This window comes from Dendropsophus ebraccatus, chromosome 11 (genome assembly GCF_027789765.1).
Source record: "Dendropsophus ebraccatus isolate aDenEbr1 chromosome 11, aDenEbr1.pat, whole genome shotgun sequence".
NCBI classification, from domain to species: Eukaryota; Metazoa; Chordata; class Amphibia; order Anura; family Hylidae; genus Dendropsophus; species Dendropsophus ebraccatus.
This window is the reverse complement of record NC_091464.1, coordinates 6,563,284-6,589,857: the sequence shown is the minus strand read 5'-3', so window position 1 is coordinate 6,589,857 and position 26,574 is coordinate 6,563,284. Positions and strand designations below refer to the sequence as shown.

Here is a 26,574-nt window from a genome sequence, read left to right as displayed (position 1 = left end):
GCTGGTAGCTGTATCCCCCCCCCCCCCAATCCCCTCTGGTGTGCTGATGTAGTAAAAAAAACAAAAAACGCTCCACTCACCTTTCCTCGCTCCTGAGCTGGCCGGGCCCTCTGCCATCTTCTGCAGCGCACGTCTTCTCCGGCAGGCGGCGCGCGATGAAATTACGTCATCGCGCGCAGCCCGCCAGAGAGAAGAGGCGTGCGCTGCCTCCCCGGAGCTGACAGGCACAGCGCTCTCCTGTGTCTAGCGGTAACCGGACGCAGGAGAGCGCTGGAGCTGGTGAGGGCTGCATTTCCACGTTCCGTGATCCTGTCGGCCGGACAGCATCTGTAATTAGATGCTGGGAGGCTCCCGGAATCCGGAATGTACATCAGGAAAGTGCCCGTGATTCCGGCACTCCCATAGACATCTATGGGGGCGTCCCGACCGGAATTCCGGACAAAAATAGGAGGTGTCCTATTTTTTCCGGATCTTTTTTCCGGAACGGACACCCTTCCGGAAAAATCCGGAAGGGTGTCCGTGACCAATTAAAGTCTATGGGTCCGGAAATCCGGACGGTTTTTCCGGACGTGTGAAGGGGCCTTAGTTTGTCAAAAAAGGTTTGAATTTTTTTAAAGCAGTAGAGTAAGTTATATAAGCTGCCTATGACTGTAATAAACTTCAGGAACAGAGATAACGGCGCGGCAAATGGCGTAAACATAAACTCCCTGCCTCCTCCGAAATAGAAAAAAAAAATCTTTTAATATATATATTTTATGGATAAATGAAGTCTGTCATTGTAAAATACAACAATAATCTCATGTGGGTCTGTAGGTGATAACGTGCGCAGCCTTTTATACACTAGGAAGAAAACTAAAAGTTGTCCCGGTGCTTAGGGGGTTAATGACCTGAGATGTGAATGAGCCTGGACAGGAAGGGGCTTTGCTTGGGAGGGGTCTGGACATGGAGTCAATGGCTGACGATAGAGGCAGCAGGACAAGATAACCGGCTCTGTGGCCATGCGCTGCCGCTGTGAGGTGGGTGGGTGTGCTCTGCGTCCTATACAGTGCCGCAGCTCAGTGTAGACGGCGTCCTATTCCTGTGAACGCAGAGTCGGCAGGAGCCGCAGGGAAGGAAGGAGTCGGCAGGAGGGTGCATGGCGCATAGTCCCGGCCTGGCTGCACGTCTCTTCACACTCGGAGGATGTGGGGGAAGGGCCGCTAAACGGGACGAGAGGTGAGGCGGGACCGTTATTCCGAAATGTTCCCTGATTAGTGATCGCTCACGGCGGCGGGCGGTAACGTTATTTGGACAGCTGGGGTTACAGCTGGGTGAGGGGCAGGGAGCGGGGGATACAGCTGGGTGAGGGGAAGGGAGCGGGGGATATGGCTGGGTGAGGGGCGGGCAGCAGGGGATACGGCTGGGTGAGGGGCAGGGAGCGGGGGATACGGCTGGGTGAGGGGCAGGGAGCGGGGGATACGGCTGGGTGAGGGGCAGGGAGCGGGGGATATGGCTGGGTGAGGGGCAGGGAGCGGGGGATAGGCTGGGTGAGGGGCAGGGAGCGGGGGATACGGCTGGGTGAGGGGCAGGGAGCGGGGATACAGCTGGGTGAGGGGCAGGGAGCGGGGATACAGCTGGGTGAGGGGCAGGGAGCGGGGGATACCGCTGGGTAAGGGGCAGGGAGCGGGGGATACGGCTGGGTGAGGGGCGGGGATACAGCTGGGTGAGGGGCAGGCAGCAGGGTTACCACTGGGTGAGGGGCAGGGAGCGGGGGATACAGCTGGGTGAGGGGCAGGGAGCGGGGGATACAGCTGGGTGAGGGGCAGGGAGCGGGGGATACAGCTGGGTGAGGGGCAGGGAGCGGGGGATACGGCTGGGTGAGGGGCAGGGAGCGGGGGATACAGCTGGGTGAGGGGCAGGGAGCGGGGGATGCAGCTGTGTGAGGGGCAGGGAGCGGGGGATGCAGCTGTGTGAGGGGCAGGGAGCGGGGGATGCAGCTGGGTGAGGGGCAGGGAGCGGGGGATGCAGCTGGGTAAGGGGCAGGGAGCGGGGGATACAGCTGGGTGAGGGGCAGGGAGCGGGGGATACCGCTGGCTGGGGGGAGGGAGCAGTTGATAGATTTAACAAAGTTGATTCTGAATCTGCGCTCTTTGGGGGAGATTTCTCAAACATGGTGTAAAGTGAAACTTGCTCAGTTGCCCCTAGCAACCAATCAGATTCCACCTTTCATTCCTCACAGACTCTTTGGAAAATGAAAGGTGGATTCTGGTTGCTAGGGGCAACTGGGCCAGTTTCACTTCACACCATGTTTGATAAATCTCCCCCATTATCTTTATCTGGATTCACTAGTTTTCTCTTTATCAGTAGCTCCTATTTATTGCTGACAGCAGTTTAAACCTTACACTGCCTTCCTGCAGCTCATGAGCCAGTTATCTGTGCAGGCATTGTAAGGGTTAAAGGGGTTGTCCGGCGATAAAAAATTATTCACAGAATAACACACATTACAAAGTTATACAACTTTGTAATGTATGTTATGTCTGTGAATGGCCCCCTTCCCCGTGTTTCCCCCCACCCACGCTAGACCCGGAAGTGTGGTGCATTATACTCACCGCATCTCGTGTCGTCCACGGTCTCCGATCGTCAGCAGTGACGTCTTCTTCGGGAGGCCGGCGGATCTTCCCGAGTGCCGGCCACCCTCTGCAGCATCATCCGAAGCTCACCCGCGATTGGCTTAGCATAACTGTGCTCAGCCAATCGCGGCTGATGACGCGGCCATGTCATCAGCTGCTCAGCCGCGATTTGCTGAGCACAGTTATGCTCAGCCAATCGCGGCTGAGCTTCGGATGACGCTGCAGAGGGCGGCCGGCACTCGGGAAGATCCGCCGGCCTCCCGAAGAAGACGTCACTGCTGAGGATCGGAGACCGTGGTCGGCACGTGACAGGTAATGTATAGCGCACCACACTTCCGGGTACACGGGTGGGGGTGGTGGGACACGGGGAAGGGGGCCATTCACAGACATAACATACATTACAAAGTTGTATAACTTTGTAATGTGTGTTATTCTGTGAATAATTTTTTATCGCCGGACAACCCCTTTAAACCTGTCTGCTGCAATAAAGAATTCACTGATAAGAGGATGTGATCAACATTCAAAGTATATAAGAACCCTATTATGCTGCGTTTACACGAAACGATAATTGGCCCGATCTTACGATTAACGTTGTCGGAGTAACGATTTTTTTTTCATAACGATCAGCGTTTAGACGGCATGATATATCATACGGAAATTCATTTTGCGATCGCTTAAGCCTATCTCACACATTGGTTAAACCGGCAAACCACTGTTTACACTGAACGATCTGCGAATTTTTTACTAGCAACGATTTTAGAACCTGTTGTAAGATCAAAATGAACGATTTCTCGTTCGTCGCTTGATCGTTCGCATCGTTTACACGTACGATTATCGTTCGAATTCGACCGTTATTGTGAGAACTCGCACGATAATCATTCCATGTAAACACAGCATTACACTGAGCGATAATCTGCTGGTTATCAGGATGATGTGGCAGATCACCGCTCCTTGTAGTACAGACAATGATCACCAGGTGATTGATGTTGTTTATTCCAGTCTAAAAATCAGGCTGATTGAGTAGAAAAAAAAAATAATAAATGTTATACATACCTGTCTGCGCTCCTTGGTGGTGTTTCCATTTCTGTCTGGTCCCTGCAGCCGCCGCTGGAACTTCAGAGCTGGTCTCTAAAGTTAGACTGCTCAGCTAATCACTTGCTGACATGGGACCGCCACAGCCACTGATTAGCTGAACTTTAGAAACCAGCTCTGAAGTTCCAGCGGCGGCTGCAGGGACCTGATAGAAATGGTAAGAACACCGGGGTGCGCAGACAGGTATGTATAACCTTTATGGCACGGATCACTAACTATATATAATATACACACAGCCCTTGCTGCACAATGTAATCGGGCTGTGTCATGGAGACATGTCAAAAGTTTGGGTCAGTCCAAGTCTTGAGTGTTCTGACCTGTACCAACTGTGAGGAGAAGTACACACTTATCTCTGTCCTCTCCCAGCTCTGTGTCACGTGATGAGTCAGGCTCTGACTGATTGCCTATGTAACTCTATGGAGCCTGACTGAGATCACGTGACACAAAGTGAGAAGCTGACTGGGCAGAGTGTGGTCTTCTCCTGGCTTGTTCTCCCGATCGGTACAGGTGTGAACACTCAACTAGTATACACTGGTCCTAAATAAAGCCCGCGTCCCTATGCACACTGCTGATTCAGTAAGAGGTGTATACTAGGGATGGTCCGAACCTGCCGAGGTTCGGGTGCGTACGAACCTGAACTCTCTGCGATGATTCCCGCTGTCTGCCCGCTCGGTGGAGAGGGTGGATAAAGCGGGAGGACCGCCTGGAAAACTGGGATACATCCTATGGCTATGGCTCTATCCCAGTTTTCCAGGCGGTGCTCCCACTGTTTCCACCCTCTCCACGGAGCAAGCAGACAGCGGGAATCATTGCCGAGAGTTAAGGTTTGTACGAACCCGAACCTCGGCAGGTTCGGACCATCCCTAGTGTATACCTCTTAGTAAATCTGGCATGACCTACACTTTCTCCCTGGTTTATGTCAGGGGCATAACGGATAAATGCCCCCTCCCCTTTATGTATTCCAACTACAACAGCTGCAAACACTACAACTCCCAGCATTTACTGACAGTCTCTGACCTCTTAGGATATGCTGGGAGCTGTAGTATGTATGAACAGACAACTCAAGGGGCTGTCCCCTGAGAAACTACGCCTCCCAGGATACCCTGAGAGCTCTGTAAGTGTAGGGCACTCTGAGAGTTGCAGTTATTAGTGACAAGGGAGTTTTTGATACAGATCAGTGCAGGATGGGACCGGGTCAGCATGTGGCTTCTCACTGGTTGTTTGTTTGTCCCCAGCATCAGGTCCACACTGAAACCCCCTTAGACTGCAATACAGCACAGACATCAGGGCCCACCAGAGATTTCTCCAATGCACCCTGATGACTGTATTGTGCTGTAGGGACCTCTGAAGTATCCAGGACCCAGATACCCAGGCACATATATCATTCATCTGTGTGTGTGCAACTTTAAAGTAGAAGGGTGGCAATATAATTAGGGTATGGGGTCCAAAGCACATTTTTACACAGGGAGCCTCTGCAGTCTATGTCCGCCCCTGGAGGGGGCATATATGAAAATGGTGCACATAGGGGGCTTATAAAAACTATATGGGGTCACAGAAGAGGCCTATATAAACTATGTAGGGCACAGAGGGGGTATATGGACAGTATATGGGGGGTATATTTAGTATATGGTCACAAAACGGCTATGTATACCATATGGGGGGACAGATTGGGCCTATAATATGGGGCACAGATTGGGCACTATTACATCGTGGAGCAATAGATGGGGACTTTGTATAGAGGTGAAGGTGGCGCTGAAGCCAGGAGCCTAAAATGTTTGTCTGGCAGATTCTGTGGAGACGAGTTGTGATCAGGAGACGTCTTCATGATAATTTTTGTGTTTAAGGACAGCGATCAGCAGATGAGCTCCTTCCCCTTGGCTGATCGATGTTTCTATTACATGGGGTGATACCTGCCTGATTTGGCCAATAATCTTTGCGTGTAATAAGACCATAACACCCAGTGATAAGAGAGCAGACAGATCCTCTGTAATTGTTCTGTATTCTATCTGTAACTGCGTATGACCATTGCTGTATTCTCTTCTATAGTCTGCATGGTGTAATACTCTGCAACATCTGTGTACACCTGGTAGCTGATCACTGCTTGATTCTCTTCTGTAATCTGTGGGGTGTAAAACTCAGCAGCATCAGTGTTCACCTCATATCTGATCACTGCTTTATTCTCATCTATAGTCTGCAGGGTGCGATACTGTGCAGCATCTGTGTACACCTGGTATCTGATATCACTGCTGTATACTCTTCTATAGTCTGCAGGGTGTAATACTCTGCAGCATCTCTGTACAACTGGAATCTGCCGTAAAGTAAGAAATTTTGTGTAATAAGATAGATATATGGTGAATGTATATGGTTCCGTGTCTTCACCCGTATCATATAAACATAGAGAAGAAAACTAGGAAAGTAAATCACGGTAGTGGTAGACAGACTAAGTCAGATAACAGACTGAGTTTATTTAGATATGGAAATAACAAACTGATTAGTCGTAGCAGTGACAAACAGTATATCACGGCACCACAAAAGTATGTTGAAAAAAAGAAAGGGAATCCCTCTATCAGACTGGTTAGGTCTGATACGTAGGGGAGGGGGGAGGGGGGGGGAAGAGGAGGAAAAAGTTAAAGATGTCAGGTCGGTAGTAATAAATACTGATTCACCCTGCCTCACTAGGTAGGAGCCGCTAGAGTCAGGCGCCCCCTCCAACTAGCGGAACTGTCCCTGCACTCAGTCGGTGCTAGGGTCGGGTAGTTCCACTTAGTCCAAGTTAAGAAGTCATATTATGGATATAGCAGAGAAGGGAGATATATGTATGTTCGCTTTGTCCACTATGGTTCCAGTATCGATGTACTGGCTTTGTCCACTGGGGTTCCGACGCGTTTCCCCTCCTTGTCTCAACCAGTTGTGGCGGGAACATGGAGGTTCATCAGGGAGGATGTGGACTTCTTAGGGTAATCTCATAAATGTATATGTCAGGTTGTCCAGACGATAAATGGGTTTTTGGGACAACTCCGTGCTGGTCCTTGTTGGTGAAGGACAGAGTTCCTAGTGTCCTGTGGACTGAGGGATCAAACTGATACTGCGGCCTCTGGTCACCCTTCTAGTGTCCTGTGGACTGGGGGGTCGGGATGATACTGCGGCCTCTGATCACGCTCCTGATACCCATCAGTTGTTTGATGCGGTTCCACACCTTTGACCTTCGGGCGTTGTTACATTGAGATGCTGTCAACAAATCCCATGTGTATATGATAAGTCTGAAGGAGTATGGGTTCGCTGTTTTCCACAGGGGAACTGATTCTGATGTAGTGTGTACGTTGAGTACCGGTCTCCAAGGACGCCGATCTGCGTCTCAGATCGCAGACGCAGATCGGCGTCCTTGGAGACCGGCGTCCTTGGAGACTTGGAGACCGGTACTCTAGCGGCTCCTACCTAGTGAGGCAGGGTGAATCAGTATTTATTACTCTAGACCTCACATCTTTAACTTTTTCCTCCTCTTCCCCCCCCCCCCCCCCTCCCCTACGTATCAGACCTAACCAGTCTGATAGAGGGATTCCCTTTCTTTTTTTCAACATACTTTTGTGGTGCCGTGATATACTGTCTGTCACTGCTACGACTAATCAGTTTATTTCCATATCTAAATAAACTCAGTCTGTTATCTGACTTAGTCTGTCTACCACTACCGTGATTTACTTTCCTAGTTTTCAACTGGAATCTGGTAGCTATATGGTCAGTATATGGGGGGTATTAATGACTATACTGGTAGTGTACACTTATTCTTGTTCTCTGATAATTCTGGGCTTTATATATGTAAGAGAATGGTGTGACATAGTAGAGCAAAAAATTCTGCTCAATTGGTGGGGGAAGATTATTATATATATATATATATATATATATATATATATATATATATATATATATATATATATATATATATATATATATATATATATATATTATTTTATATATAAAAAATTTTTTTTTTTGTGTGTGTATATGAGAGAGAGAGAGAGAGAGAGAGAGGGAGTGTGGTTTGTGCTAGGGCTACTTTTCAGCCTACAAGGGGATATGTATCTGGCTGCAGGGGGAAATATGTGGCTGCATGGGGACACACCTGTCTGCAAGAGGCATATTCAGCTGCAAGGGGCACACCTGGCTAATGGTACATCCTGTTGCAGGGGGCACACCTTCTTAAAGAATATTTACCTGCAGGGGCCATACCTGGTATCAAGAGACATATCCTGCTGCAAGGGTCATATCTATCAGAAAGGGGCATGTGACTGCAGGGGGCATACCTGGATAGGGACATATCTGGTAACAAGGGGCATATTTGTCTGCAGTGGGCATGCTTGGTTGTATGTGTCATATCTAGCTGCAAGAGGCATAGCTGGCTACAATAGCCATACCTAGCTACTGGGGGCATACAGGCCTTTCTGTCTTAAGGGGCCTATCTGGCTACAGGGTGGGCATTATTACTGGCCACAGGGGCTGTAATTGTTAGGAAGGGAGCACTTATAATGGTTACAGGAGAAGGATTTATTATTGCGCTGAAGGTGGCATTATTACTGACTATAGGAGGGTAGGGGAGCATTATTACTAGGAAAGGAGGACTTATTATTGGGGAAGGGGGCATTAAAGGGATAGTGCGGCGCTAAACATTTATTCACAAAATTACATACATACAAATGTATGTGAATGGCCCCCTTCCCCCTGTTCCCCCCACCCACGCTAGACCCGGAAGTGTTGGTGCATTACACTTACCACATCAACACTTCCGGGTCTAGCGTGGGTAGGGGGGGACAAGGGGAAGGGGGCCATTCACATACATAACACACATTACAAAGTTGTATGCACAAGCCAAAAAGACAAATGGCTGCACATCGCACCCATGGCTGACACGAAAGCTTATTCAGCTACATTTAAAACCAACATCAGAAGTTAGTATATAATTTGGCCAAACCATATTGCCTCATGTACCACGTGCAGGTCTTCTGATACACATGAGTCCCTAACCAAAAAACATCACTGTGCCGGTCAGCGACCACAATCCCCGCAAAACGTGCGCAAGCAGAGAAGGGGGGCCACGGAATGGCCCTGCAACCCCATTGTCACAGGACCGGAACCTAAAGGGCCCCCCGAACACCGCAGGCGCCACCGGTGGAAAAAGTGGACGCCAAGCAACACAAGTCTGAACAAGCTCTTACCTCTCTCCATTCCTCTGCAGGAAGAATGGGAGAATACTAGGAGATCCTCCCCTTATGTACACAGGTGCTTCCTGCTAATTTGGATCACATGGGTCTTACACAGCACGAGTGCTAGCCACAATGAAAAAAGGGACAGAATACATAAAATATGCACAAGCCAAAAAGACAGAAATGGCTGCACATCGCACCCATGGCTGACACGAAAGCTTATTCAGCTACATTTAAAACCAACATCAGAAGTTAGTATGTATAACTTTGTAATGTGTGTTATTTTGTGAATAAATGTTTAGCGCCGCACTACCCCTATAATAGTGGTTTCTACTGATCAGTCACATTGTTATGGGAGATTTGATCTGGGAGTCAGTTGCTGACAGAGACTTTATACAGAGCCTATGGCAGCAGTGTGATCTCTGCATTATTAAGGCAAAGTTTATAATCGATCCCATCCTTGGGGGTACTCAGCTGGAGCATCTCATGACATGGGGGTACTTGGCTTATAAAGGTTGAGAAACACTGATGTAGGACATTAGGAAAAAGCTGCTGAGCCAGTGTGATAAACAACTCCCCTGCTTTATGACTGGCCATTTATGAAGGAGCGGGGGTCGGTCCTGATAAAATTCAGGAGTCTGAGTCGGAGCTGCGGCTTACAGACTCCACAGCCCTGGTCAGTACAGTAGCGCACTGCTTAACGGTTTCAAAGCTCACTGCATCATAATGAATAATGATGCTTGGAGTTCTGTAACAGTTTAGTTGATGATATCCAGTCAGCTTAAAGGGGTAGTGCGGCGAAAAACTTTCCCCCCCCATTCCCTCCCCACATGAAAAGTTATATAGATCCATAATATACATAGATAGCAAATTCAAGGCCCTTACTCGACTTTCGCTGGTACCGGAAGAGGCTGTCTTCCGGGTTCGGGCAGGACCATGTTACAGGCCCGGGCCGCCATCTGGGGTTGACACGTAGTGCCGATACGTCACAATCCGGGGCGTTCCTGGGGCTCCCGGCACTCCCTCCCTGGCTTGGCACGCCTCCCCTGCTCTCTGCTATTGGTCAGCGTCTCAGTAATTCCACTACTATTAGAATTGCAAGTCCCAGCGCACCTGACCCCAAAGTTTGTTGTCCCCAGAGAACCCTGCAGCGATCACCCCTCCACCCCGAGTTGTGGCGCCGCAATCATAAGGATACAGAAGCCAGAGGCAGCGCTATCAGCTCGTGCTGAGCCGCTCCTGCTGAGCGGCTCAGCGTGTCCCGGGGCTCCAGAGCTGTCAGCCGCCTCCACCCTGCACCGTTCTCCACCTCCTGCAGTGCACCGGCCCCGGAGAGCCCAGCAGCAGGAGGCGCACAGAGAGCATCATACCCCATGCAGTGGCCGGAGGCAGCCGGTGAGCATCGCTTACAGCTCTGGAGCCCCGGGACACGCTAAGCCCGACTGCCTCTTCTGGTACCAGCGAAAGTCGGGTTAGGGCCTTGAATTTGCCATCTATGTGTAATATGGATCTATATAACTTTTCATGTGGGGAGGGAATGAGGGGAAAAGTTTTTCGCCGCACTACCCCTTTAAGGGCTGGCCTAGCACTGCATCTATAAGGTGGATACAGGGAGGGGGGACCTCCTGTTGCTCATAGGTAACACTACTATGTTGTTTGGGGTTCTGTTGGCCCCCAGGTCGCTAATGTAAGGAAGCCTTTGTAAAGCCTTTCCCTGTACTACTTAATAACAAAAAAATTACATGTAAAAAAAAAAAGTGATAGGTATCACTGTGTTCGTAACAAACTTTATTATAAAATGATGTTATTAAATTATAATGTTATTAATTCTGCATGGTGAGTGCCAAAATTCCCCAAATAAATGCCAGAATTGCAATTTGTGGCCACTTTGCTTCCAAAAACGCAGAATAAAAATGACTGAAAGGGTTCATGTAGAGATTGCCCGTCTAAATGAAGTGAAGCGCTTCGTTTGATATGGCTCGCTGACGCTGCTCCCTGGGTGACAGGGAAAGATGGATCCAGTCCTGGGAAACTAGTTTTCTAGTTCTTTATTTTATTTTTTTTCACTGCGTCCTCATGACAGCACCACAATGGAGGACGTCACCCTTGACCCTATCAGGAACAGAAAATCACAGAGGTTAAAAGGGCACTTCCCACGGCCATACCTTAGAGACGTCAAGAGATAGCTACTGCCTTCAGAGACTTCTACCAGGCCTTTATATTGTCTTCCTTTGCATAATGACATGACAGACTCCCGAACTCAGCTTATCTCTACGTTTCTCCAGAATGTACAACTTCCTGCGGCCACACCAGATGAGGTAGCCAAACTAATGGCCCCTTTCACGTCCCAAGAAATTAAAGACGCTCTCTTCTCCTTCCCTTTGGGCAAGAGCCCAGGGCCAAACGGCCTATCTATATTGTATTATCGTAAATTCAGTGATATCCTCCTCCCATATCTCACAAATGTCTGCAACTGCCTTCTGAACGGAGGGTCTCTACCCCAACAGACCTTAGAAGCCCACATTGTGGTATTGCCAAAAGAAGGCAGGGATCCTACTTCCTGTTCAACTACAGGCCTATCTCACTGCTTAATATCGACTTAAAGCTTTGGGCTAAGCTTCTGGCGAACAGGGTAGGCTTGCTGCTGCCGCGATTGATCCATACGGATCAAACGGGGTTTGTGAAAGGCAGGGAAGGCAGACATAATGCCCACAGGGTGCTGCATGCAGTGTGTCATGCACACTATACTAATACACCTCTTGTCCTTCTCAGCACCGATGCTGAGAAGGCATTCGATAGAGTGGCCTGGGACTACATGGAGGCTGTACTTTGTAAATTTGGGTTCCCAGCACAGTTTGTCTCCGCAATTCTGACTATATTCCACTCCCACTGCCAAAGTTAAAGTAAATGGAGTACTTTCCTCTTCTTTCCCCATAAAGAACGGTGCCCGGCAAGGCTGCCCGCTTTCGCCCTCTCTATACATCTTAGTTATGGAGACCCTCCTCCAATGCCTCCGTCAGGACCCTGTCATACAGGGCCTCACCATAGGCGCTCACACGCATTTAGTGGCAGCCTTCGCCGACGACCTTCTTCTCCTCATCACGAACCCCGAGCGCTCCCTTCCCCATATCCAGTCTATTTTATCAGAATTCAGCTCCATCTCTAACTTTAAAGTTAATTATAGTAAATCAGAAATACTCAATATCACCCTCCCACTGCACATAGTATCTAATTTAAAAGGCTCCTCCCCCTTTACCTGGCCCGAGGATTCCATAAAATATCTAGGTATTCACATTCCCCACTCTCCCTCTTTATTATATGATGCTAACTTCAAACCTCTCCTATCAAAAATCTCTCAGACCCTATCCGCTTATAACCTGCCATTCTTGTCCTGGATGGGAAGAAAGAACCTCCTCCAAACATACGTAACCCCCATCATTTTGTACCACCTTTCCATGGTCCCCATGGATCTTCTGACCACTTTCTTTACAGAGGTGAAACAACACTTTAGAAACTTTCTATGGCGCCAATGGAGGCCCCGACTGCCCCACTCTATCCTAACCCAGAAAAAGTCTAGAGGTGGTTTGGGCCTGCCGGACATTGAGCTTTATTATAGGGCGGTGCACTTGCAGAGGTGGGTGGAGATGTCACGGTAGGTGGCCTACTACGTGGCTCTGACCTGGAGATGGCGTCTTATGACGGCGACACCAACAAACTACTATGGTCACCCACGGCATCGGAGATCAAACATCTCTCGAACCCCCTACTGAAGGGTACCCTGTCGGTCCGCTGGCTTCGGCCACATGCCCAGCCTGCCACGCCCTCCCCACTCACCCCTGCATCGCTTCTGACTTACTTATTGAAACCTCCTATGCCTCGAATACAGTCAATATGGCTTAAACTAGCCACGGTACCCATCTCAGTGGTGATGAAAGATAACCTGCCTCCATCCCCTGAACAAATCCAGTCTCTGGTGGCCCCACACTATCTTAACTTCTTACAACTACATATTATCCGACAGACCTGCTCCTCCTTCCTCCGCTCTAGTAAGGCAAAGAGAGAACTGACATGGCTCGAGAGTTCCTGCATCACTAGGGCTGCGAGAAAACTGAAACTCTTTCGTCTACACACAATTGCTCACTGAAAGATCAGAGTCCCCCCCTATTTCTACAATCGTGGGAAACAGAACTCCAAATCACTCTGTCGGTTTCCGATAGAAATTCCATTCTGCGCAATTCCTATGGTTTCTCCAGATGCATAAAAATGCAGGAAAATCATTATAAGTTACTCACGCGTTGGTATAGAACGCCAGAGCGGCTATTCCATCTGGGCTTGTCCCCTACTAAGCGATGCTGGCGCTGTCACCGGGACACAGGATCTCTAACTCACATCTGGTGGTCCTGTTCGGCTTTGACGAACTTCTGGGCAGAAGTTGAGCGGACTATCAACGTGGTTTGCAATACAACTATTGCCCTCACAGCACCGTTAGTGATTCTTGCATTGCCCACGAATTCATTCCTACCCTCTTAATTCTCCTTAGCCACCCATATGCTTGCTGCAGCCAAATTATTAATACCGCTTTCCTGGCTGAGCACAGACCCTCCCACAATAGCCTGTTGGCTTTATAAACTTCATCAGATATGCAGGCTGGAGGAGGTCACAAGCTGGGTTGATGGTACGCACGAATCCTTCTTGAAAACGTGGTCACCCTGGTTATCATTCTGGGACTCGCATGATGGTGGTGCGCCACGTGATGGTCCACCCAGCCCTGCAGGATCACCCTCCTCGGACTGTTAAATTAATATCCTACCAGGCATAACACTTCTTACCAGGACTTTGTCTCACTCCCTAAGAGACCCTACTTTGTCACTTGTACTTAGTGAGCTCCTTGTCATTCATGTTTACTAGTTTGAGATCCTCTGCCTTCGTTTACCTCCTCTGTGCAATACGTTCATTCCTGTTGTATGTTTGCTAAGATATTTGATACTTATCCTGTTGCTTCTCAGGGTATTCTACCCCAGTTCTATGGTACTATGTTCTCTCTGGTATTACACCTATCTGTACCTCCTGTTTTTCTAGGCCTGTGGCGTATGTTTGTATTATTCCTGTTTTAAAAACTGAATAAAACACAGATTTGACAAGAAAAAAAAAAAAAGGCCACTTCCCACATTCCCCCTCAGTGTTTTTCCTGTTCCTGACAGGATCAAGGAACACGGAGGTTACCTGTGATCCTGTGTGGTCATGGGTCCTGGGGAGAAGGCATGGATCGGCTTGTGGGTCCTTCTGGATGTCTTGCCTGGTGGTCGCATCTTCTTAAGGTGCCTCCGGTCCCTCACTCCCCTTGCGGCGCTCCCAGAGTTAATGCAACGGAGCTTGTAAGTCGCCGCGGCTCTCCGGCGGGCAATACATCTGCGCATGCGCACTCCTCATGGGTGTGTACGCACTGACTTAAGTGCGTAGCGTGCAGCGCCTGCGTCACCTGTGTAGGTGACGTCACGCGCCCACCGGAAGACTCGGCCTGATGGGAATATGCGGCGCGGAAATGGCGCCAAATTCAAATCTGCGGTCTCTCCACTATAAAGGCTGGTGAGTAACCAATACATGTGCCTTATACTCCTGCATATCTTCTGTTACTATGGATGTTCAGGAAGCTGTGAGTGGGGAGGCTGTGGAGAGAGTTATACCTGCTGGCTCTGTAAGTTATGCCCTTAGTGGGTTCACTTATTTATTTTATGATAGCTACTCCTTTCTGTGATTCCCTATCATATTGTTTGGGTGTCTCTCTATCCTTAGGTGGAGAAGGAGATACCAAAAAGAGCAATGGATAAAAGATGTGTTGGATGTAATGCCAGCCTGCCAGAAATCTACACCAAAATGCTATGTAAAAACTGTTTAGCAAAGCTTAATCCTCCGGCCCAGGTGTCTGTGTCTGAGGAATTAGGTGCAATTATCCGTCAAGAGATTCAAGCCTCTTTATCAGGGATAGTGCCCGTTGTCCCTACACAAAGTCCATCTGCTCCATTACCTGTAATTGCTCCAGGGCTGTCATCTTCTGTTGTGCATTCACCTGCAAAAAAACGCAAGACCTATGAAATATCTGACTCTGAATCAGAAAATTTCCAGGAAGACAATATGGAAATGCAGGATAATGTGGAAGATTGCACAACAGAAACACCTAATAAGGAACCAACCAACCAATAACACCTAATAAGGAACCAACCAAATTTTGCTTTTCATCTGAAAACGCTGACACTCTAATGCTGTTAGAGCATTAATGGAATTAGAGGACATTGAGCAACCATGCTATGTTCGCAGGTCTAAAGCCAAAAAAAAGTATTTCCCATTCATGAGAATATTAAGGATTTGATTTTTTTTCTGAATGGAAAGAGCCAGAAAAAGGCTTCAGATTCCTAAAGAATTCAAGTCCAGATTTGTATTTGATGAGATTGATTCCAAAACCTGGTCTACAACCCCTATGGTAGATATACCAGTAACTACAATAATTAAGAAAACATCATTGCCGTTTGAGGATGCCTCCCAGTTAAAGGATTCCATGGATAGGAAAATGGAGGGGCTCCTGCGGAAGTCTTGGGAAGCCTCCACTGTGATATTATGTGATATTATATCCTAACATCCCAGATCCTTACACATCTGGCTCGAACAATTGGAAGCTCATATTGAGGGAAAAACATCTAGGGATGAACTACTCTCTACCATGCCCATGCTTAAAATGGCAGCCGGGTTCTTGGCTGACGCTTCAGCAGAAACCATTAGGATGGCTGCTAAGATTGCAGCATTATCTAATGTCACTAGAAGAGCTCTCTGGCTTAAACACTGGCAGGGGGATGTAGCGTCCAAAAATAAAGTTTGTCAATTCCCTTTCCAGGGTAAACTCCTGTTCGGCCAAGACCTGGAAGAAATCCTGGAGAAAGCTGCAGACAGGAAAAAGAAGTTCCCTGACTCGAATCAACAGAAAGGTAAAAAACCTTTTCGTTCCTACACGCAAAAAAAGCAAGATTATAAAGGCAAAGGCAAATCTGGCCGCTGGTCCTACCCCAAAGGAGGTAAGGGAAGAGGTTTTCTCCTCAACCCTTCCTCTGAAGGGAAAGACAAGTGACTCCATCAAGGTGGGGGGAAGACTATCTCACTTTGTAACACACTGGGAGAAAGTCACTCAAAACAAATTTTAAACCTCTTGAGAGAATGGTACCTCTTGGACTTCTCCTCTCTTCTTCCCCCCCCCCCCCCCCAAAAAAAAAAAATTCCATGTTACCCAAGGAGAATCTAGGAGCTGTAATTCCAGTCCCTCCAGAGGAAATAGGTCTAGGGCATTATTCTAGTTTATTTCTGGTTCCCACGCCCAACGGGACTTTCAGAACCATAATAAATCTGAAATTCCTGAACAAGTACTTAAGATACAAGAAGTTCAAGATGGAATCTCTTAAAACCATCATTCCTCTGATTTACCCGAATGCAGCCCTAGCTGCAATCGACCTGAAAGACGCTTTCTTTATATCCCCATACACCCCTCACATCAGAAATACCTCCGGTTTGCGATTCAATCACCTCAATCAGTTCATCACTTCCAACTTACAGCACTCCCATTCAGGATATCCTCAGCCCCTTGGCTATTCACAAAGGTGATGTTGGAAGCAGTAGCAAACCTGAGATTACAGGACATTACGGTAGTCCCTTACCTGGACGACCTTCTCCTTATTGCCCCTTCCTCATCCATCCTTTTAGGACACATACAGCTCGTCCTAGATTATCTTCAGAAATTAGGATGTATAATAAACTTCCCCAAGTCTGATCTTGTTCCCTCCCACAGAAAGAAATTCCTTGGCATGACCCTTGATTCCAAAATCCGGATGACATTTCTACCGGAAGAGAAAGTCACGGCAGTGATATTCAAAGTGGAAGATTTCAGAAGGAAATCGGTAATCTCAATGAAGTTTTTTTTTTCTCTAAATCCCCGGGATCACCCGGATGCTCTGGATGCCCTTCAACAAAATTGGAATTCATTTAAATAACTGAACACAGAATCAAATCTGCTGCAGATCCTGTAGGTGTGAACGCACCATAATAGTTCAAGTGTCAGCTCTAGGTTGTATATACGATACCCAAATAGCAGACCGTAGGTGGATAAAACGCTTCTTTAAGGCAGTAGCCAGGATGAAGCCCAAAATTAAAAACCTGGCCCCTCCAGGGGACATAGTTTTGTCTGGTCTCTCCAAAGAGCCTTTTGAGCCAATTTAATGAAATTTATATAATTTATAATTTATAAAATAGCCATAACTACGGCCCAAAGAGTTGGTGAACTTCAGGCATTATCGATTATCGAACCATTTTGTACTATTCTAGAGGACAGAATAATATTCAAGCTAAACCCTTCATTCCTTCATCACAGACTTCCATAGATCCCAAGACATCGTGGTCCCATCCTTCTGTAGTGACCCAACGAATGAAGGAGAAAGACTTTTTCATAATTTAGACGTAAGAAGATCTATTATCCAGTATCTGGAAGTTACTAAAGAGCATAGGAAAGATGAGAATCTACTGCTTCAATTCCAAGGCCCCAACAAGGGCAAAAAAGCAACAAAGAGCTCCATCGCAAGATGGATCAAGACAGCCATTTGTGAAGCCTACACTACAATGGGGAAGGATCCCCCTACCGGTCTAAAGGTGCACTCTACTATAGCCATAGCAGCTTCATGGGCAGCTAGATCAGCCTCCCTTGAACAAATTTGTAAGGCAGCCACGTGGTCTTCACCCCACACTTTCTTCAAGCACTATCGTTTGCATATTGGCACTTCTCAGGACCTGGCTTTTGGGAGAAAAGTGCTCCAGGTGGTTGTCCCTCACTGGAAGTTGGTATGTCTCCATTGTGGTGCTGTCATAAGAACACAGTGAAAAGCAAGAATTATTACTCACCGATAATTCACTTTTCATAAGCTCCTCATGACAGCACCCTTAGATTTCCCACCCTAGTTAGTGTATGATCCTGTATGGTTTTGTTATAATTAGACTGAGGGGAATGTGGGAAGTGCCCTTTTAACCTCTGTGATTTCCTGTTCCTGATAGGGTCAAGGGTGATGTCCTTCATTGTGGTGCTGTCATGAGGAGCTTATGAAAAGTGAATTAACGGTGAGTAATAAATCTTGCTATTCCCATAAAGGCGGGGTAGAGACACCTTTTGAGGGCGGTCTTTCACACATGCATACATGAATATATTTATGGATGTAGTCTATTCTATGCAATGTGACTTAGTATATTCACATATACTCATACATGCAGTTTATAGTCTAAGGGTTCATTCATGCGTACAAGATCTGCAGCAGATTTGATGGCCCAGATTTGAATCTGCAGCAGATTTGATGGCCCAGAATTGATTTGCTCTGAATCTGCAGCTTCCAATCTGCGCCATCAAATCTGCTGCACATCTGCTACAGATCCTGTACGTGTGAATGCACCTTGAATGTTGCACGTGGTTCCCTATATTGGAGGATTTGCAGACACATTGCAGTGAAAAAGATTTTATTTCTGAACTTGCATGGTCTCATCACTTGTCTGTTTATATATCTATATATGCGTAAGCATGCTTTTATGTTTTTTGTATAGACCGGGTGGTCTGAAACGTGTCAGTGTTTTATGAAGCATGAACATAAAGTTTTAAGAAAAAAGGGGGTCATATCTCATGCTCGACTCACAGAAAAGGAGACCTAAATGTGATTCATGTGAACTGTGCCAACTGCTGACCATTACCTTAGACTTTGTATATTTCTAAGGTGCCTGAGGTGCTGATTCTTTAAAGGACAACTCCGGCCAAAACTATTTTTTAATATGTTATTACTTATGGAAAGTTTATGCAAATTTCAAATGTTCATTAATTATGGGAAATGCACATATAGGGCTATTTCCCTTAATTCCCTTAAAGGGAACCTGTCACCCCCCGTGCCGGGGTGACAGGCTCCCGACCCCCCGTTAGAGCCCCCTATACTCACCTGATCCCGCCGGGTCCCACTTCTGGATCCGGTCGGGCGACGGAGATCTCAGCCGCTGCAGCCCGGCGCGCGCGGAGAGATGAGTCCAACGCTCATAGAGAATGACGGAGCACTGGACTCTCCTGTCATTCTCTATGAGCGTTGGACTCATCTCTCAGCGCGCGCGCCGGGCTGCAGCGGCTGAGATCTCCGTCGCCCGACCGGATCCAGAAACGGGACCCGGCGGGATCAGGTGAGTATAGGGGGCACTAACGGGGGGTCGGGAGCCTTCCCTTTAACTGATGTCACGAACCGGGGGTGTAATTCCAATGGAGTGTCCAGCAGGGGCGCACTATATATAGAAGTCAATGAGTACCATTGACTTCTATATATAGTGCGCCCCTGCTGGACACTCCGTTGGAATTACAAGGGATGTGTATGTAAATGTAATATACAGTGTTTTTGATTGAATTCATTTATGGAATACTTTGGGGAGCAAGTGTCCTTGCTCCCCAAAGTATTCCTTAACCCCTTAGGGACCAAGCCTGTTTGGGCCTTAATGACCAGGCTCATTTTTCAAAATCTGACCTGTCTCACTTTATGCGCTTATAGCTCAGTGATGCTTTAACGTATGCTAGCGATTCTGAGATTGTTTTTTCGTAACATATGGTACTTTATGTTAGTGGCAAAATTTGGTCACTGTCTTGTGTGTTTTTTGTGAAAAACATCAAAATATAATGAAAAATTTGAAAATTTTGCACTTTACGAACTTTGAAATTCTTTGCTTCTTAAAAAAAAAAAAGGCACATGACAAAAATTAGTTAGTAAGTCACATTATCAATATGTCCTCTTTATTCTGGCTTCATTTCGTAAACATATTTCACTTTTTTAGGGTGTTACGGGGCTTAGAAATGTATCAGCAAATTATCAAATTTTCATGAAATTTCCAAAACTGATTTTTTTAGGGACCAGTTCTTTTTTTAAGTTGATTTAGGAGGCTTGTATACTGGAAACCCCCATAAGTGACCCCATTTTGGAAACTAGACACCTTAAAGAATTAATCTAGGGGTATAATGAGCATTTTAACCCTACAGGGGCTGGAGGAAAGTATTCACAATTAGGCCGGAAAAAAATGGAAAATAGAAATTTTCCAATAATATATTTGTTAAGATTAAAGTATCTCATTTTCATAATAAACATGAGAGAAAATGCACCCCAAATTTTGTAACACAGGTTCTCCTGAGTAGAACGGTACCCCATATGTGGGCGTAAACCACTGTATGGGCACACAGCAGGGCTCAGAAGGAAGGGAGCACCTATTAGCATTTCCAGTTCAGATTTTGCTGAAGAAATTTCTGAGCGCCAGGTGCGTTTGCAGAGCCCCTGTAGTGTCAGCAGAATAGAACCCCCCCCCCAAAGTCACCCCATTTTGGAAAGTACACCCATCAAAGAATACATCTTGGGGTGTGGTGACCATTTTGACCCCACAGGTATTAGAGGAAAGTATTCAAAAGAAGACAGTAAAAATGAAAAAATAAAATTTTTCCAATAATATGTTTGTTTAGTTTGAAATTTCTCAATTTCACGAGGAACAGGGGAGAAAACTCACCCCAATATATGTAACGCAGGTTCCACTGAGTAAAATGGTACCCCATATGTGGGCATAAACCACTGTGTGGGCACACAACGGGGCTCAGAATGGAAGGAGCGCCAATTAGCATTTCCAGTTCAGATTTTTCTGAAGAAGTTTCTGAGCGCCAGGTGCGTTTGCAGTGCCCCTGTAGTGTCAGCAGAATAGAACCCCCCCAAAAGTCACCCCATTTTGGAAAGTGCACCTCTCAAAGAATTCATCTTGGGGTTTAGTGACCATTTTGACCCCACAGGTATTAGAGGAAGGTATTCAAAAGAAGACAGTAAAAATGAAAAAATAGAATTTTTCCAATAACATGTTCGTTTAGTTTGAAATTTCTCAATTTCACGAGAAACAGGGGAGAAAACTCACCCCAATATATGTAACGCAGGTACTCCTGAGTAGAACGGTACCCCATATGTGGGCATAAACCACTGTGTGGGCACACAGCGGGCCACAGAAGGAAGGGAGCGCCAAGCATTTTCAGTGCATGATTTTCCTGAAGAAGTTTCTGAGCGCCAGGTGCGTTTGCAGTGCCCCTGTAATGTCTACAGAATAGAACCCCCCCCCCCAAAATCACCCCATTTTGGAAAGTACACCCCTCAAGGAATTCATCTTGGGGTGTGGTGAGCATTTTGACCCCACAGGTATTGGAGGAAAGTATTCAAAACTAGACCGTAAAAATGAAAAAAATTGAATTTTTTCAATAACATGTTTAGTTTGAAATTTCTCAATTTCACCAGGAACAGGGGAGAAAAAGCACCCCGAAATTTGTAACGGAGGTTCTCCTGAGTACAATGGTACCCCATTTGTGGGCATAAACCACTGTATGGGCACACAGCAGGGCTCAGAAGAGGAGTGTCATTTTAGTTACAGGCAATATGTGGGTGTTTACTGGTTATCTAGGGTGGTAATAGACAATCTCGGGGTGTTTACTGGCTATCTGAGGTGGCAGCAGGCAATCTGGTGGGGTTATGGGCAATCTGGGGTGGTTACGAGCAGTCTGTGCCAATCTGGGGTGGTTATGGTCAATCTGGGGTGGTTATGGTCAATCTGGGGTGGTTATGGTCAATCTGGGGTGGTTATGGTCAATCTGGGGTGGTTACGGTCAATCTGGGGTGGTTACGGTCAATCTGGGGTGGTTACGGTCAATCTGGGGTGGTTACGGTCAATCTGGGGTGGTTACGGTCAATCTGGGGTGGTTACGGGCAATCTTGGGGTGGTTACGGTCAATCTGGGGTGGTTACGGTCAATCTGGGGTGGTTACGGTCAATCTGGGGTGGTTACGGTCAATCTGGGGTGGTTACGGTCAATCTGGGGTGGTTACGGTCAATCTGGGGTGGTTACGGTCAATCTGGGGTGGTTACGGTCAATCTGGGGTGGTTACGGTCAATCTGGGGTGGTTACGGTCAATCTGGGGTGGTTACGGTCAATCTGGGGTGGTTACGGTCAATCTGGGGTGGTTACGGTCAATCTGGGGTGGTTACGGTCAATCTGGGGTGGTTACGGTCAATCTGGGGTGGTTACGGTCAATCTTGGGGTGTTTACTGGCTATCTGGGGTGGTGATGGGCAATCTGATGGTGTTCACTGACTATCTGGGGTGGTGACGGGCAATCTGGTGGTGTTCACTGACTATCTGGGGGTGCAACGGGCAATCTGGGGTGGTTGCGAGCAATCTGGGGTGGTTGCGAGCAATCTGGGGTGGTTGCGAGCAATCTGGGGTGGTTGCGAGCAATCTGGGGTGGTTGCGAGCAATCTGGGGTGGTTGCGAGCAATCTGGGGTGGTTGCGAGCAATCTGGGGTGGTTGCGAGCAATCTGGGGTGGTTACAGGCAATTTGGGGTAGTTACAGGCAGTCTGTGGCAATCTGGGGTGGTTACGGGCTGTCTGGAATGGTTATGGGCTATGGGGGGGGATACGGGCAATCTGGGGAGATTACGGGCAGTCTGGGGAGATTACGGGCTGTCTGGGGTGGTTACGGGCTGTCTGGGGTGGTTACGGGCAGTCTGGGGTGGTTACGGGTAATCTGGGGCGTTTACGGGCCGCCGGGCGGTAATTTATTCCGATGCGCCCGCCGTTAAAAGTCTGTTCACAGTGATGACGGCGGCCATCTTGGATCAGATGGCCGCCCAGGGAGGGGAGGGTCAGTGGCCAGGTCACTAGGGTTAATTCTGGGGATGGGGGGGACATGTTTTCATCTCCTCTCACTGTGGATTCACGGTGAGAAGAGATGAAAGCGTTCAGCTGCGCTGGCAATGCCCGTTACCGGTAGCCGCCGTTATACTGATAATAACGTCGATCACCGGTGAGGGGACTTGCCGGGACTGAGCCCACACTCTGCCCCAACCCCTCAGCGACCTCCGATAGGTGAGAGGAGGGGGCTGCGGGCATTATCGGCGCCGCTGCACTATTCTGCACCATCGCCATAAAGAGCTGATGGCAGCAGAATAGAGCCCATTAGTGATCGCCGTAAAAATCCGTATCGGCGGTCACTAATAACATAATACATGTATTCTCTGGGTCGCTACAATTACGGCGATACCACATTTGTATACTTTTTTTTTTAACTATTACCGCTTTGGCGCAATAGAAACTATCATCCTAGGAAAAACCCACAAAAACTGTCCCTGCATTGCAAGATCCATAGCGTTCTCATTTTTTGCGCGACAGAGCTGGTTTTGGGCTTATTTTTTGCGGGAAGATCTGTAGTTTCTATTGATACCAAGTTTTATATGTATATGACTTTTTGATCTTTTATGACGTATTTTCTAAAGTGGATTGATAAAATACAGCTATTCTAGTACTGTTTTTTTATTTTTTTTTTTACAGCGTGTGTCGTGCGATATAATTATTGATATAGTTTTATAGATTGGGTTGTTACGGACGTAACGATACCAAATATGTATAGGATTTGTGTTTTTGATCACTTTTATGTAATGTTTTATAGTGTATGGGGAATGTAATGCATCTTTATTATTGGGGGGGGGCTGTGTTGTGTTTGGTGCACACTTTTTTTCACTTTTTTTTACTTTTACACTAGTGTACATTACTGTACACTAGTGTAAAATACTTAGATTATTGATACAATACATTGCAGTACCTGATCTACTGTAATGTATTGTATCATGCCTCATGCTGACAGGCAATAGCCGCGGCCACCCCTGTCAGCATCAGGCATCTCCATGGTGACCCCGGGGACCTTCATTAGGACCCCGGAATCACCATGGAGACATCGGGACCCCGGACGGCGCCGCAGGACATCGCGATCATGTAAGTGGACCTGCGGTGCCGTCCGGGATCCACCGGGACCCGTTAAATGCCGCTCTCATGGTTTGACAGCGGCATTTAACGGGTTAAACTGCCCGGAGCGGACAATCCTCCGCTCCGGGCAGTTACAGGAGGGTGTCAGCCGTCCTGCAGCCGCCGCCGGGCGGTAATTTATTCCAATGCGCCCGCCGTTAAAAGGAGTACGCATCGGAATAAAGCCCATAAGTGGCCGCCGTGAAAAGGCAGCATGGCGGTCACTAAGGGGTTAAATGTAGTCAATCAGTAAATCACAGTAAGCCTGCCGAGCCGCCCGCCGCTCTGGACTACACTCAACTACTACTCTCATCACCTGCTCATAGCATGAGCAGGTGATAGGAGGTGTAGTAGCTGGGTTATATCGCTGAGATCGCCATTGCTGCTGATGCCGTGCAGGGGAGGCGGCAGCATCAGCGACGGCGATCTCAGCCATATAACCCAGCAACTACAACTCCGATCACCTGCTCATGCTATGAGCAGGTGATGAGCGTAGTAGTCGAGTGTAGTCCAGAGCGGCGGCGGCAGGCATACGGTAGCGGCGGCGGTTCGGCGGGCTTACTGTGATGTACTGATTGATTACATTTATGGAATACTTTGGGGAGCAAGGACACTTGCTCCCCAAAGTATTCCATAAATGTATTCAATCAAAAACACTGTATATTACATTTACATGCACATCCATTTGTAATTCCAATAGTGTGTCCAGCAGGGGCGCACTATATATAGAAGTCAATTAGGGAATTAAGGGAAATAGCCCTATATGTGCATTTCCCATAATTAATGTACATTAAAAATTTGTCTAACTTTCCGTAAGTAATAACATATTAAAAATTAGCCGGACTTCTCCTTTAGGAGGCGTAAACCTTGCAGCATACCTTATAAAATAAAAATACTTTTAACATAGCACAGGGTACATTTTCTGCTTACTGTTCAAACTTTTTGTATGTTATGTTGGTTCATCCTCACTCCTGCAGTGTATGCCTAGTCTCAGAATCCTTTGTATAGTCAGGTACATTCACTCCCCAGTCTAAGCACAGTCACCCTGTCCTTGGCACATCTCTAAGGGCCCTATAACACCACACATATCTGACAGAGCAAGAATTGGACTATAAACAGACAACAGGTCAAAAAGGAAAGACTGAGATTCCTCCTCCTTTTCAAATCCATTCCTGGGCTGTTGGTGTAATAGGGTCCTTATAGCTTCTTCCTAGCCACCACATACAGTAAGCTATTCTGTGTCCTCCACTGTAAACAGTGTCTGCAGTCTGCTCCTCTCCCTCCCCCACTGAAATAGATTTACTGTCCTCCACACATTTCTGCTGTAGTGTGTACTGCCCTGGGTGTAACCGCTTATCGTCCTGTGCCGGCTGTAATTCTCAGTATCTGCTCTTATGCTGACTGTGGTTATACTAGACTGTGTGCCGATTGGTGGCTGTGGTTTTACTACAGTCATGGCCAAAAGTTTTGAGAATGATACAAATATTAATTTTTACAAAGTCTACTGCTTCAGTTTTTAAAATGGCAATTTGCATATACTCCAGAATCTTATAAAGAGTGATCAGCTTAACAGCAATTACTTGCAAAGTTAATATTTGCCTAGAAAATGAACTTTATCCCCCAAAACACATTTCAACATCATTGCAGCCCTGCCTTAAAAGGACCAGCTAACATCGTTTCAGTGATTGCTTCATTGCTGATCTCCAAGAAAGACCAAGCGCCAGGACCGTCTCTTAAAAGTGTTTCAGCTGTGGGATGGGTCTACCAGCAGTGCAGAGCTTGCTCAGGAATGGCAGCAGGCAGGTGTGAGTGCATCTGTACGCACTGTGAGGCAGAGACTCTTGGAGCAAGGCCTGGTCTCAAGGAGGGCAGCAAAGAAGCCACTTCTCTCCAGAAAAAACATCAGGGATAGACTGATATTCTGCAAAAGGTACAGGGAGTCGACTGCTGAGGACTGGGGTAAAGTAATTTTCTCTGATGAATCCCCTTTCCGATTGTTTGGGACATCTGGAAAACAGCTTATTCGGAGAAGATGAGGTGAGCGCTTCCACCAGTCTTGTCTCATGCCAACTGTAAAGCATCCTGAAACCATTCATGTGTGGGGTTGTTTCTCAGCCAAGGGAATCTGCTCTCTGTCTGCCTAAAAACACAGCCATGAATAAAGAATGGGACCAGAATGTCCTCCAAAAGCAGTTTGGTGATCAACAATGCCTTTTCCAGCATGATGGAGCACCTTGCCATAAAGCAAAGGTGATAACTAAATGGCTCAGGGAACAAAACACAGAGATTTTGAGTCCATGGCCTGGAAACTCCCCAGATCTTAATCCCATTGAGAACTTGTGGTCAATCATCAAGAGACGGGTGGACAAACAAAAACCAACAAATTCTGACAAAATGCAAGCATTGATTGTGCAAGAATGGACTGCTATCAGTCAGGATTTGGTCCAGAAGTTGATTGAGAGCAGCCGGGGAGAATTGCAGAGGTCCTGAAGAAGGGTCAACACTGCAAATATTGACTTGCTGCAGTAACTCATACTAACTGTCACTATAAGCTTTTGTTACAGAAATATAATTGCAATCATATTATGAGTATGTGATAAAAACATCAGACAAACACACATAAAAACCAGAGGGCAGCAGATCATGTGAAAATATAATATTTGGGTCATTCTCAAAACTTTTGGCCATGACTGTAGACTGTGCCGATTGGTGGCTGCGGTTACACTAGACTGTGTGCCAATTTTTTTGGTTGAGGTTACACTAGACTG

The 26,574-nt window shown here is 47.2% G+C and overlaps 1 protein-coding gene across 8 annotated transcripts in view; it reads left to right on the top strand.

Moving 5' to 3' along the window:
- The first annotated feature begins 909 nt into the window (after nt 1-909).
- The window catches only part of LOC138768002 (periphilin-1-like), a 94,025-nt gene continuing 68,360 nt past the window's right edge, over nt 910-26,574 (top strand). For 3 of the 8 annotated variants that reach the window (XM_069945970.1, XM_069945979.1, XM_069945980.1), the window contains exon 1: nt 910-1,016. The gene's annotated coding sequence lies outside the window, so the exon portion shown is untranslated. The other 5 variants (XM_069945973.1, XM_069945976.1, XM_069945972.1 and 2 more) reach the window with 3 other exon arrangements.